The sequence below is a fragment of the Hyla sarda genome, unplaced genomic scaffold, assembly GCF_029499605.1.
Source record: "Hyla sarda isolate aHylSar1 unplaced genomic scaffold, aHylSar1.hap1 scaffold_1709, whole genome shotgun sequence".
NCBI lineage: Eukaryota > Metazoa > Chordata > Amphibia > Anura > Hylidae > Hyla > Hyla sarda.
The window spans coordinates 63,396-74,160 of record NW_026608349.1 but is presented as its reverse complement, the minus strand read 5'-3'; the positions used below and the strand labels follow the sequence as shown (position 1 = coordinate 74,160).

At 43.6% G+C, this 10,765-nt stretch overlaps 6 pseudogenes; all 6 read right to left on the bottom strand.

Annotated features, from left to right (window-relative positions):
* Nucleotides 1–1,598: 1,598 nt before the first annotated feature.
* Nucleotides 1,599–1,862, bottom strand: LOC130312244 (U2 spliceosomal RNA; annotated as a pseudogene).
* Nucleotides 1,863–3,342: 1,480 nt separating this feature from the next.
* On the bottom strand, nt 3,343–3,606 carry LOC130312242 (U2 spliceosomal RNA; annotated as a pseudogene).
* A 1,481-nt stretch (nt 3,607–5,087) lies between these two features.
* LOC130312241 (U2 spliceosomal RNA) lies at nt 5,088–5,351 on the bottom strand (annotated as a pseudogene).
* A 1,480-nt stretch (nt 5,352–6,831) lies between these two features.
* On the bottom strand, nt 6,832–7,095 carry LOC130312240 (U2 spliceosomal RNA; annotated as a pseudogene).
* Nucleotides 7,096–8,563: 1,468 nt separating this feature from the next.
* On the bottom strand, nt 8,564–8,827 carry LOC130312239 (U2 spliceosomal RNA; annotated as a pseudogene).
* A 1,485-nt stretch (nt 8,828–10,312) lies between these two features.
* LOC130312238 (U2 spliceosomal RNA) lies at nt 10,313–10,576 on the bottom strand (annotated as a pseudogene).
* Nucleotides 10,577–10,765: the final 189 nt, after the last annotated feature.

Genomic DNA, 10,765 nt, shown 5'->3' with positions numbered 1-10,765 from the left:
TGTGCTCACAAGTCACCCAAGTGCAAGTATTCACACAAAAAAAAACGTGCCTCAGGATGCGATCTGTCGCAAGATCCTTTCTTTTTTTACACTTGATCTAAGCCAAAAGGCCTAGAGGGGATAACCGGGAAAGGGGTGGACCCAACCATGTCCCCTTCATGAGCACTCACATTACTCATAGGAATGGAAGGAAGGCTGGCAGCCAACCAGCCTCCCATACACTTTCTGGGTGGGTGGCAGTCAGCCACCCATACATACATACAGCACAGGCTAAACCCACATCATCACTTAAAAAAAGGACAGGCGACCATTGCACTCTGATGGAGCATTTAGCAATGCAATCCATAGCCTGGCTTTTGCCTGAACCCCCATCACTCCTCCTCTTGCATATAAGACAATATTTCAGATCTGCATATGAAAACAACACGCCTACCTTTGTTGCACATAGCTGCCTGCCTGTCTCTAGTTACCCCACTGGCTGTAGCTGCGTCCCTTCCGACATGGAATAACACCAACTGTAACGATAAACTGAAAATTAACAGTATAAACCTGCATCATTTTGGACTCTGGTATTTGCTGAATCCGGGTGACCTGACAATCGATGGTGGTGCCGCTGGTGATTCTGGCCTTCTTGGAATCTGTTGGGCCTATGTGTTAGCTCACACATCACTTGGGTATCCATGGTAACTACCACAACATGGTCATCTGCAGTTTACATCTAGCCCGTGGCATTGAATGGCATTTTAAAAGTGCTAAGGGTCCTGGTGCAATAATCCTCCCATGAGGATCAGCCTCAACGGCTTTGTAGATTGCACTCATGTCAGCAACTCCATATACATTTTTTTTTCTTCATGCTTCTTTCTTCATCCTTTTTTCTTTCTGTCATTCAGACTTTCATTCATTCGATCTCTCTCACTCACTTGCTTTAACTCATTTGTTCTCACTCACTCACTCACTCACTCAATCACTCACTCACTCATTCACTCTCACTCACTCTCACTCTCTCACTCACTCGCTCACTAAGTCAGTCTCTCTCTCTCTCTCTCTTTTTCTTTTTATATATATTTTTTTCCGTCTTCTTCTTCTTCTTCTTCTTCTTCTTCTTCAGACCCTGTCATAGCACTAATGCCTTTCCAATACCACCAGCAGATGGAGACACTCCATTGCAACATTGGTTGTGAGCAGCAGTTTCTAAAAACAAATGCCTCATGGCGGATTTCCCATCCATCAATGGATGGTAAATTTTGTTTTTATCATTCACTGACCACAGAAACCAATGCATGGTCAAGCAACAGCAATGACACACCCTTGTGTATAGGCATGAGACCCTCATGTCATTTAACAGGATTCAGCACCACCCACAAGACAGCTACCTGTCATGTCATGTCAAACCTGCACAGGTGTGCTAGATTATTATTATTTAGTTTTATTTTATTTTTTTACACCAATCAGTGTGCAAACATGGTCATTAAAACGCTAAATGAATAGACGTTCATAAACCAGTCAGTGCAACTCATCATTTTGGTCTCCAATTCTCAAACTCAAATTCTCACCCACGGAGGATTAAATGAGAATCTTTCTTGTTTAACACTGGAATGGGGTGGTGCACTGTTCACTACCCGAAGATACTGCCACATCGGGTCAATGCATAGGGCGACAGAAGCAAGCTTCCAAATCAGCTCCCTTTCTCAAAAATCCATTTAATTTATGGTCCCCAGATAGGGAACGTATGTATCAGTATGTGCTCACAAGTCACCCAAGTGCAAGTATTCACACAAAAAAAAACGTGCCTCAGGATGCGATCTGTCGCAAGATCCTTTCTTTTTTTACACTTGATCTAAGCCAAAAGGCCTAGAGGGGATAACCGGGAAAGGGGTGGACCCAACCATGTCCCCTTCATGAGCACTCACATTACTCATAGGAATGGAAGGAAGGCTGGCAGCCAACCAGCCTCCCATACACTTTCTGGGTGGGTGGCAGTCAGCCACCCATACATACATACAGCACAGGCTAAACCCACATCATCACTTAAAAAAAGGACAGGCGACCATTGCACTCTGATGGAGCATTTAGCAATGCAATCCATAGCCTGGCTTTTGCCTGAACCCCCATCACTCCTCCTCTTGCATATAAGACAATATTTCAGATCTGCATATGAAAACAACACGCCTACCTTTGTTGCACATAGCTGCCTGCCTGTCTCTAGTTACCCCACTGGCTGTAGCTGCGTCCCTTCCGACATGGAATAACACCAACTGTAACGATAAACTGAAAATTAACAGTATAAACCTGCATCATTTTGGACTCTGGTATTTGCTGAATCCGGGTGACCTGACAATCGATGGTGGTGCCGCTGGTGATTCTGGCCTTCTTGGAATCTGTTGGGCCTATGTGTTAGCTCACACATCACTTGGGTATCCATGGTAACTACCACAACATGGTCATCTGCAGTTTACATCTAGCCCGTGGCATTGAATGGCATTTTAAAAGTGCTAAGGGTCCTGGTGCAATAATCCTCCCATGAGGATCAGCCTCAACGGCTTTGTAGATTGCACTCATGTCAGCAACTCCATATACATTTTTTTTTCTTCATGCTTCTTTCTTCATCCTTTTTTCTTTCTGTCATTCAGACTTTCATTCATTCGATCTCTCTCACTCACTTGCTTTAACTCATTTGTTCTCACTCACTCACTCACTCACTCACTCAATCACTCACTCACTCATTCACTCTCACTCACTCTCACTCTCTCACTCACTCGCTCACTAAGTCAGTCTCTCTCTCTCTCTCTCTTTTTCTTTTTATATATATTTTTTTCCGTCTTCTTCTTCTTCTTCTTCTTCTTCTTCTTCAGACCCTGTCATAGCACTAATGCCTTTCCAATACCACCAGCAGATGGAGACACTCCATTGCAACATTGGTTGTGAGCAGCAGTTTCTAAAAACAAATGCCTCATGGCGGATTTCCCATCCATCAATGGATGGTAAATTTTGTTTTTATCATTCACTGACCACAGAAACCAATGCATGGTCAAGCAACAGCAATGACACACCCTTGTGTATAGGCATGAGACCCTCATGTCATTTAACAGGATTCAGCACCACCCACAAGACAGCTACCTGTCATGTCATGTCAAACCTGCACAGGTGTGCTAGATTATTATTATTTAGTTTTATTTTATTTTTTTACACCAATCAGTGTGCAAACATGGTCATTAAAACGCTAAATGAATAGACGTTCATAAACCAGTCAGTGCAACTCATCATTTTGGTCTCCAATTCTCAAACTCAAATTCTCACCCACGGAGGATTAAATGAGAATCTTTCTTGTTTAACACTGGAATGGGGTGGTGCACTGTTCACTACCCGAAGATACTGCCACATCGGGTCAATGCATAGGGCGACAGAAGCAAGCTTCCAAATCAGCTCCCTTTCTCAAAAATCCATTTAATTTATGGTCCCCAGATAGGGAACGTATGTATCAGTATGTGCTCACAAGTCACCCAAGTGCAAGTATTCACACAAAAAAAAACGTGCCTCAGGATGCGATCTGTCGCAAGATCCTTTCTTTTTTTACACTTGATCTAAGCCAAAAGGCCTAGAGGGGATAACCGGGAAAGGGGTGGACCCAACCATGTCCCCTTCATGAGCACTCACATTACTCATAGGAATGGAAGGAAGGCTGGCAGCCAACCAGCCTCCCATACACTTTCTGGGTGGGTGGCAGTCAGCCACCCATACATACATACAGCACAGGCTAAACCCACATCATCACTTAAAAAAAGGACAGGCGACCATTGCACTCTGATGGAGCATTTAGCAATGCAATCCATAGCCTGGCTTTTGCCTGAACCCCCATCACTCCTCCTCTTGCATATAAGACAATATTTCAGATCTGCATATGAAAACAACACGCCTACCTTTGTTGCACATAGCTGCCTGCCTGTCTCTAGTTACCCCACTGGCTGTAGCTGCGTCCCTTCCGACATGGAATAACACCAACTGTAACGATAAACTGAAAATTAACAGTATAAACCTGCATCATTTTGGACTCTGGTATTTGCTGAATCCGGGTGACCTGACAATCGATGGTGGTGCCGCTGGTGATTCTGGCCTTCTTGGAATCTGTTGGGCCTATGTGTTAGCTCACACATCACTTGGGTATCCATGGTAACTACCACAACATGGTCATCTGCAGTTTACATCTAGCCCGTGGCATTGAATGGCATTTTAAAAGTGCTAAGGGTCCTGGTGCAATAATCCTCCCATGAGGATCAGCCTCAACGGCTTTGTAGATTGCACTCATGTCAGCAACTCCATATACATTTTTTTTTCTTCATGCTTCTTTCTTCATCCTTTTTTCTTCTGTCATTCAGACTTTCATTCATTCGATCTCTCTCACTCACTTGCTTTAACTCATTTGTTCTCACTCACTCACTCACTCACTCAATCACTCACTCACTCATTCACTCTCACTCACTCTCACTCTCTCACTCACTCGCTCACTAAGTCAGTCTCTCTCTCTCTCTCTCTTTTTCTTTTTATATATATTTTTTTCCGTCTTCTTCTTCTTCTTCTTCTTCTTCTTCTTCTTCTTCAGACCCTGTCATAGCACTAATGCCTTTCCAATACCACCAGCAGATGGAGACACTCCATTGCAACATTGGTTGTGAGCAGCAGTTTCTAAAAACAAATGCCTCATGGCGGATTTCCCATCCATCAATGGATGGTAAATTTTGTTTTTATCATTCACTGACCACAGAAACCAATGCATGGTCAAGCAACAGCAATGACACACCCTTGTGTATAGGCATGAGACCCTCATGTCATTTAACAGGATTCAGCACCACCCACAAGACAGCTACCTGTCATGTCATGTCAAACCTGCACAGGTGTGCTAGATTATTATTATTTAGTTTTATTTTATTTTTTTACACCAATCAGTGTGCAAACATGGTCATTAAAACGCTAAATGAATAGACGTTCATAAACCAGTCAGTGCAACTCATCATTTTGGTCTCCAATTCTCAAACTCAAATTCTCACCCACGGAGGATTAAATGAGAATCTTTCTTGTTTAACACTGGAATGGGGTGGTGCACTGTTCACTACCCGAAGATACTGCCACATCGGGTCAATGCATAGGGCGACAGAAGCAAGCTTCCAAATCAGCTCCCTTTCTCAAAAATCCATTTAATTTATGGTCCCCAGATAGGGAACGTATGTATCAGTATGTGCTCACAAGTCACCCAAGTGCAAGTATTCACACAAAAAAAAACGTGCCTCAGGATGCGATCTGTCGCAAGATCCTTTCTTTTTTTACACTTGATCTAAGCCAAAAGGCCTAGAGGGGATAACCGGGAAAGGGGTGGACCCAACCATGTCCCCTTCATGAGCACTCACATTACTCATAGGAATGGAAGGAAGGCTGGCAGCCAACCAGCCTCCCATACACTTTCTGGGTGGGTGGCAGTCAGCCACCCATACATACATACAGCACAGGCTAAACCCACATCATCACTTAAAAAAAGGACAGGCGACCATTGCACTCTGATGGAGCATTTAGCAATGCAATCCATAGCCTGGCTTTTGCCTGAACCCCCATCACTCCTCCTCTTGCATATAAGACAATATTTCAGATCTGCATATGAAAACAACACGCCTACCTTTGTTGCACATAGCTGCCTGCCTGTCTCTAGTTACCCCACTGGCTGTAGCTGCGTCCCTTCCGACATGGAATAACACCAACTGTAACGATAAACTGAAAATTAACAGTATAAACCTGCATCATTTTGGACTCTGGTATTTGCTGAATCCGGGTGACCTGACAATCGATGGTGGTGCCGCTGGTGATTCTGGCCTTCTTGGAATCTGTTGGGCCTATGTGTTAGCTCACACATCACTTGGGTATCCATGGTAACTACCACAACATGGTCATCTGCAGTTTACATCTAGCCCGTGGCATTGAATGGCATTTTAAAAGTGCTAAGGGTCCTGGTGCAATAATCCTCCCATGAGGATCAGCCTCAACGGCTTTGTAGATTGCACTCATGTCAGCAACTCCATATACATTTTTTTTTCTTCATGCTTCTTTCTTCATCCTTTTTTCTTTCTGTCATTCAGACTTTCATTCATTCGATCTCTCTCACTCACTTGCTTTAACTCATTTGTTCTCACTCACTCACTCACTCACTCACTCAATCACTCACTCACTCATTCACTCTCACTCACTCTCACTCTCTCACTCACTCGCTCACTAAGTCAGTCTCTCTCTCTCTCTCTCTTTTTCTTTTTATATATATTTTTTTCCGTCTTCTTCTTCTTCTTCTTCTTCTTCTTCTTCAGACCCTGTCATAGCACTAATGCCTTTCCAATACCACCAGCAGATGGAGACACTCCATTGCAACATTGGTTGTGAGCAGCAGTTTCTAAAAACAAATGCCTCATGGCGGATTTCCCATCCATCAATGGATGGTAAATTTTGTTTTTATCATTCACTGACCACAGAAACCAATGCATGGTCAAGCAACAGCAATGACACACCCTTGTGTATAGGCATGAGACCCTCATGTCATTTAACAGGATTCAGCACCACCCACAAGACAGCTACCTGTCATGTCATGTCAAACCTGCACAGGTGTGCTAGATTATTATTATTTAGTTTTATTTTATTTTTTTACACCAATCAGTGTGCAAACATGGTCCTTAAAACGCTAAATGAATAGACGTTCATAAACCAGTCAGTGCAACTCATCATTTTGGTCTCCAATTCTCAAACTCAAATTCTCACCCACGGAGGATTAAATGAGAATCTTTCTTGTTTAACACTGGAATGGGGTGGTGCACTGTTCACTACCCGAAGATACTGCCACATCGGGTCAATGCATAGGGCGACAGAAGCAAGCTTCCAAATCAGCTCCCTTTCTCAAAAATCCATTTAATTTATGGTCCCCAGATAGGGAACGTATGTATCAGTATGTGCTCACAAGTCACCCAAGTGCAAGTATTCACACAAAAAAAAACGTGCCTCAGGATGCGATCTGTCGCAAGATCCTTTCTTTTTTTACACTTGATCTAAGCCAAAAGGCCTAGAGGGGATAACCGGGAAAGGGGTGGACCCAACCATGTCCCCTTCATGAGCACTCACATTACTCATAGGAATGGAAGGAAGGCTGGCAGCCAACCAGCCTCCCATACACTTTCTGGGTGGGTGGCAGTCAGCCACCCATACATACATACAGCACAGGCTAAACCCACATCATCACTTAAAAAAAGGACAGGCGACCATTGCACTCTGATGGAGCATTTAGCAATGCAATCCATAGCCTGGCTTTTGCCTGAACCCCCATCACTCCTCCTCTTGCATATAAGACAATATTTCAGATCTGCATATGAAAACAACACGCCTACCTTTGTTGCACATAGCTGCCTGCCTGTCTCTAGTTACCCCACTGGCTGTAGCTGCGTCCCTTCCGACATGGAATAACACCAACTGTAACGATAAACTGAAAATTAACAGTATAAACCTGCATCATTTTGGACTCTGGTATTTGCTGAATCCGGGTGACCTGACAATCGATGGTGGTGCCGCTGGTGATTCTGGCCTTCTTGGAATCTGTTGGGCCTATGTGTTAGCTCACACATCACTTGGGTATCCATGGTAACTACCACAACATGGTCATCTGCAGTTTACATCTAGCCCGTGGCATTGAATGGCATTTTAAAAGTGCTAAGGGTCCTGGTGCAATAATCCTCCCATGAGGATCAGCCTCAACGGCTTTGTAGATTGCACTCATGTCAGCAACTCCATATACATTTTTTTTTCTTCATGCTTCTTTCTTCATCCTTTTTTCTTTCTGTCATTCAGACTTTCATTCATTCGATCTCTCTCACTCACTTGCTTTAACTCATTTGTTCTCACTCACTCACTCACTCACTCAATCACTCACTCACTCATTCACTCTCACTCACTCTCACTCTCTCACTCACTCGCTCACTAAGTCAGTCTCTCTCTCTCTCTCTTTTTCTTTTTATATATATTTTTTTCCGTCTTCTTCTTCTTCTTCTTCTTCTTCAGACCCTGTCATAGCACTAATGCCTTTCCAATACCACCAGCAGATGGAGACACTCCATTGCAACATTGGTTGTGAGCAGCAGTTTCTAAAAACAAATGCCTCATGGCGGATTTCCCATCCATCAATGGATGGTAAATTTTGTTTTTATCATTCACTGACCACAGAAACCAATGCATGGTCAAGCAACAGCAATGACACACCCTTGTGTATAGGCATGAGACCCTCATGTCATTTAACAGGATTCAGCACCACCCACAAGACAGCTACCTGTCATGTCATGTCAAACCTGCACAGGTGTGCTAGATTATTATTATTTAGTTTTATTTTATTTTTTTACACCAATCAGTGTGCAAACATGGTCATTAAAACGCTAAATGAATAGACGTTCATAAACCAGTCAGTGCAACTCATCATTTTGGTCTCCAATTCTCAAACTCAAATTCTCACCCACGGAGGATTAAATGAGAATCTTTCTTGTTTAACACTGGAATGGGGTGGTGCACTGTTCACTACCCGAAGATACTGCCACATCGGGTCAATGCATAGGGCGACAGAAGCAAGCTTCCAAATCAGCTCCCTTTCTCAAAAATCCATTTAATTTATGGTCCCCAGATAGGGAACGTATGTATCAGTATGTGCTCACAAGTCACCCAAGTGCAAGTATTCACACAAAAAAAAACGTGCCTCAGGATGCGATCTGTCGCAAGATCCTTTCTTTTTTTACACTTGATCTAAGCCAAAAGGCCTAGAGGGGATAACCGGGAAAGGGGTGGACCCAACCATGCCCCCTTCATGAGCACTCACATTACTCATAGGAATGGAAGGAAGGCTGGCAGCCAACCAGCCTCCCATACACTTTCTGGGTGGGTGGCAGTCAGCCACCCATACATACATACAGCACAGGCTAAACCCACATCATCACTTAAAAAAAGGACAGGCGACCATTGCACTCTGATGGAGCATTTAGCAATGCAATCCATAGCCTGGCTTTTGCCTGAACCCCCATCACTCCTCCTCTTGCATATAAGACAATATTTCAGATCTGCATATGAAAACAACACGCCTACCTTTGTTGCACATAGCTGCCTGCCTGTCTCTAGTTACCCCACTGGCTGTAGCTGCGTCCCTTCCGACATGGAATAACACCAACTGTAACGATAAACTGAAAATTAACAGTATAAACCTGCATCATTTTGGACTCTGGTATTTGCTGAATCCGGGTGACCTGACAATCGATGGTGGTGCCGCTGGTGATTCTGGCCTTCTTGGAATCTGTTGGGCCTATGTGTTAGCTCACACATCACTTGGGTATCCATGGTAACTACCACAACATGGTCATCTGCAGTTTACATCTAGCCCGTGGCATTGAATGGCATTTTAAAAGTGCTAAGGGTCCTGGTGCAATAATCCTCCCATGAGGATCAGCCTCAACGGCTTTGTAGATTGCACTCATGTCAGCAACTCCATATACATTTTTTTTTCTTCATGCTTCTTTCTTCATCCTTTTTTCTTTCTGTCATTCAGACTTTCATTCATTCGATCTCTCTCACTCACTTGCTTTAACTCATTTGTTCTCACTCACTCACTCACTCACTCACTCAATCACTCACTCACTCATTCACTCTCACTCACTCTCACTCTCTCACTCACTCGCTCACTAAGTCAGTCTCTCTCTCTCTCTTTTTCTTTTTATATATATTTTTTTCCGTCTTCTTCTTCTTCTTCTTCTTCTTCTTCTTCTTCTTCTTCAGACCCTGTCATAGCACTAATGCCTTTCCAATACCACCAGCAGATGGAGACACTCCATTGCAACATTGGTTGTGAGCAGCAGTTTCTAAAAACAAATGCCTCATGGCGGATTTCCCATCCATCAATGGATGGTAAATTTTGTTTTTATCATTCACTGACCACAGAAACCAATGCATGGTCAAGCAACAGCAATGACACACCCTTGTGTATAGGCATGAGACCCTCATGTCATTTAACAGGATTCAGCACCACCCACAAGACAGCTACCTGTCATGTCATGTCAAACCTGCACAGGTGTGCTAGATTATTATTATTTAGTTTTATTTTATTTTTTTACACCAATCAGTGGGCAAACATGGTCATTAAAACGCTAAATGAATAGACGTTCATAAACCAGTCAGTGCAACTCATCATTTTGGTCTCCAATTCTCAAACTCAAATTCTCACCCACGGAGGATTAAATGAGAATCTTTCTTGTTTAACACTGGAATGGGGTGGTGCACTGTTCACTACCCGAAGATACTGCCACATCGGGTCAATGCATAGGGCGACAGAAGCAAGCTTCCAAATCAGCTCCCTTTCTCAAAAATCCATTTAATTTATGGTCCCCAGATAGGGAACGTATGTATCAGTATGTGCTCACAAGTCACCCAAGTGCAAGTATTCACACAAAAAAAAACGTGCCTCAGGATGCGATCTGTCGCAAGATCCTTTCTTTTTTTACACTTGATCTAAGCCAAAAGGCCTAGAGGGGATAACCGGGAAAGGGGTGGACCCAACCATGTCCCCTTCATGAGCACTCACATTACTCATAGGAATGGAAGGAAGGCTGGCAGCCAACCAGCCTCCCATACACTTTCTGGGTGGGTGGCAGTCAGCCACCCATACATACATACAGCACAGGCTAAACCCACATCATCACTTAAAAAAAGGACAGGCGACCAT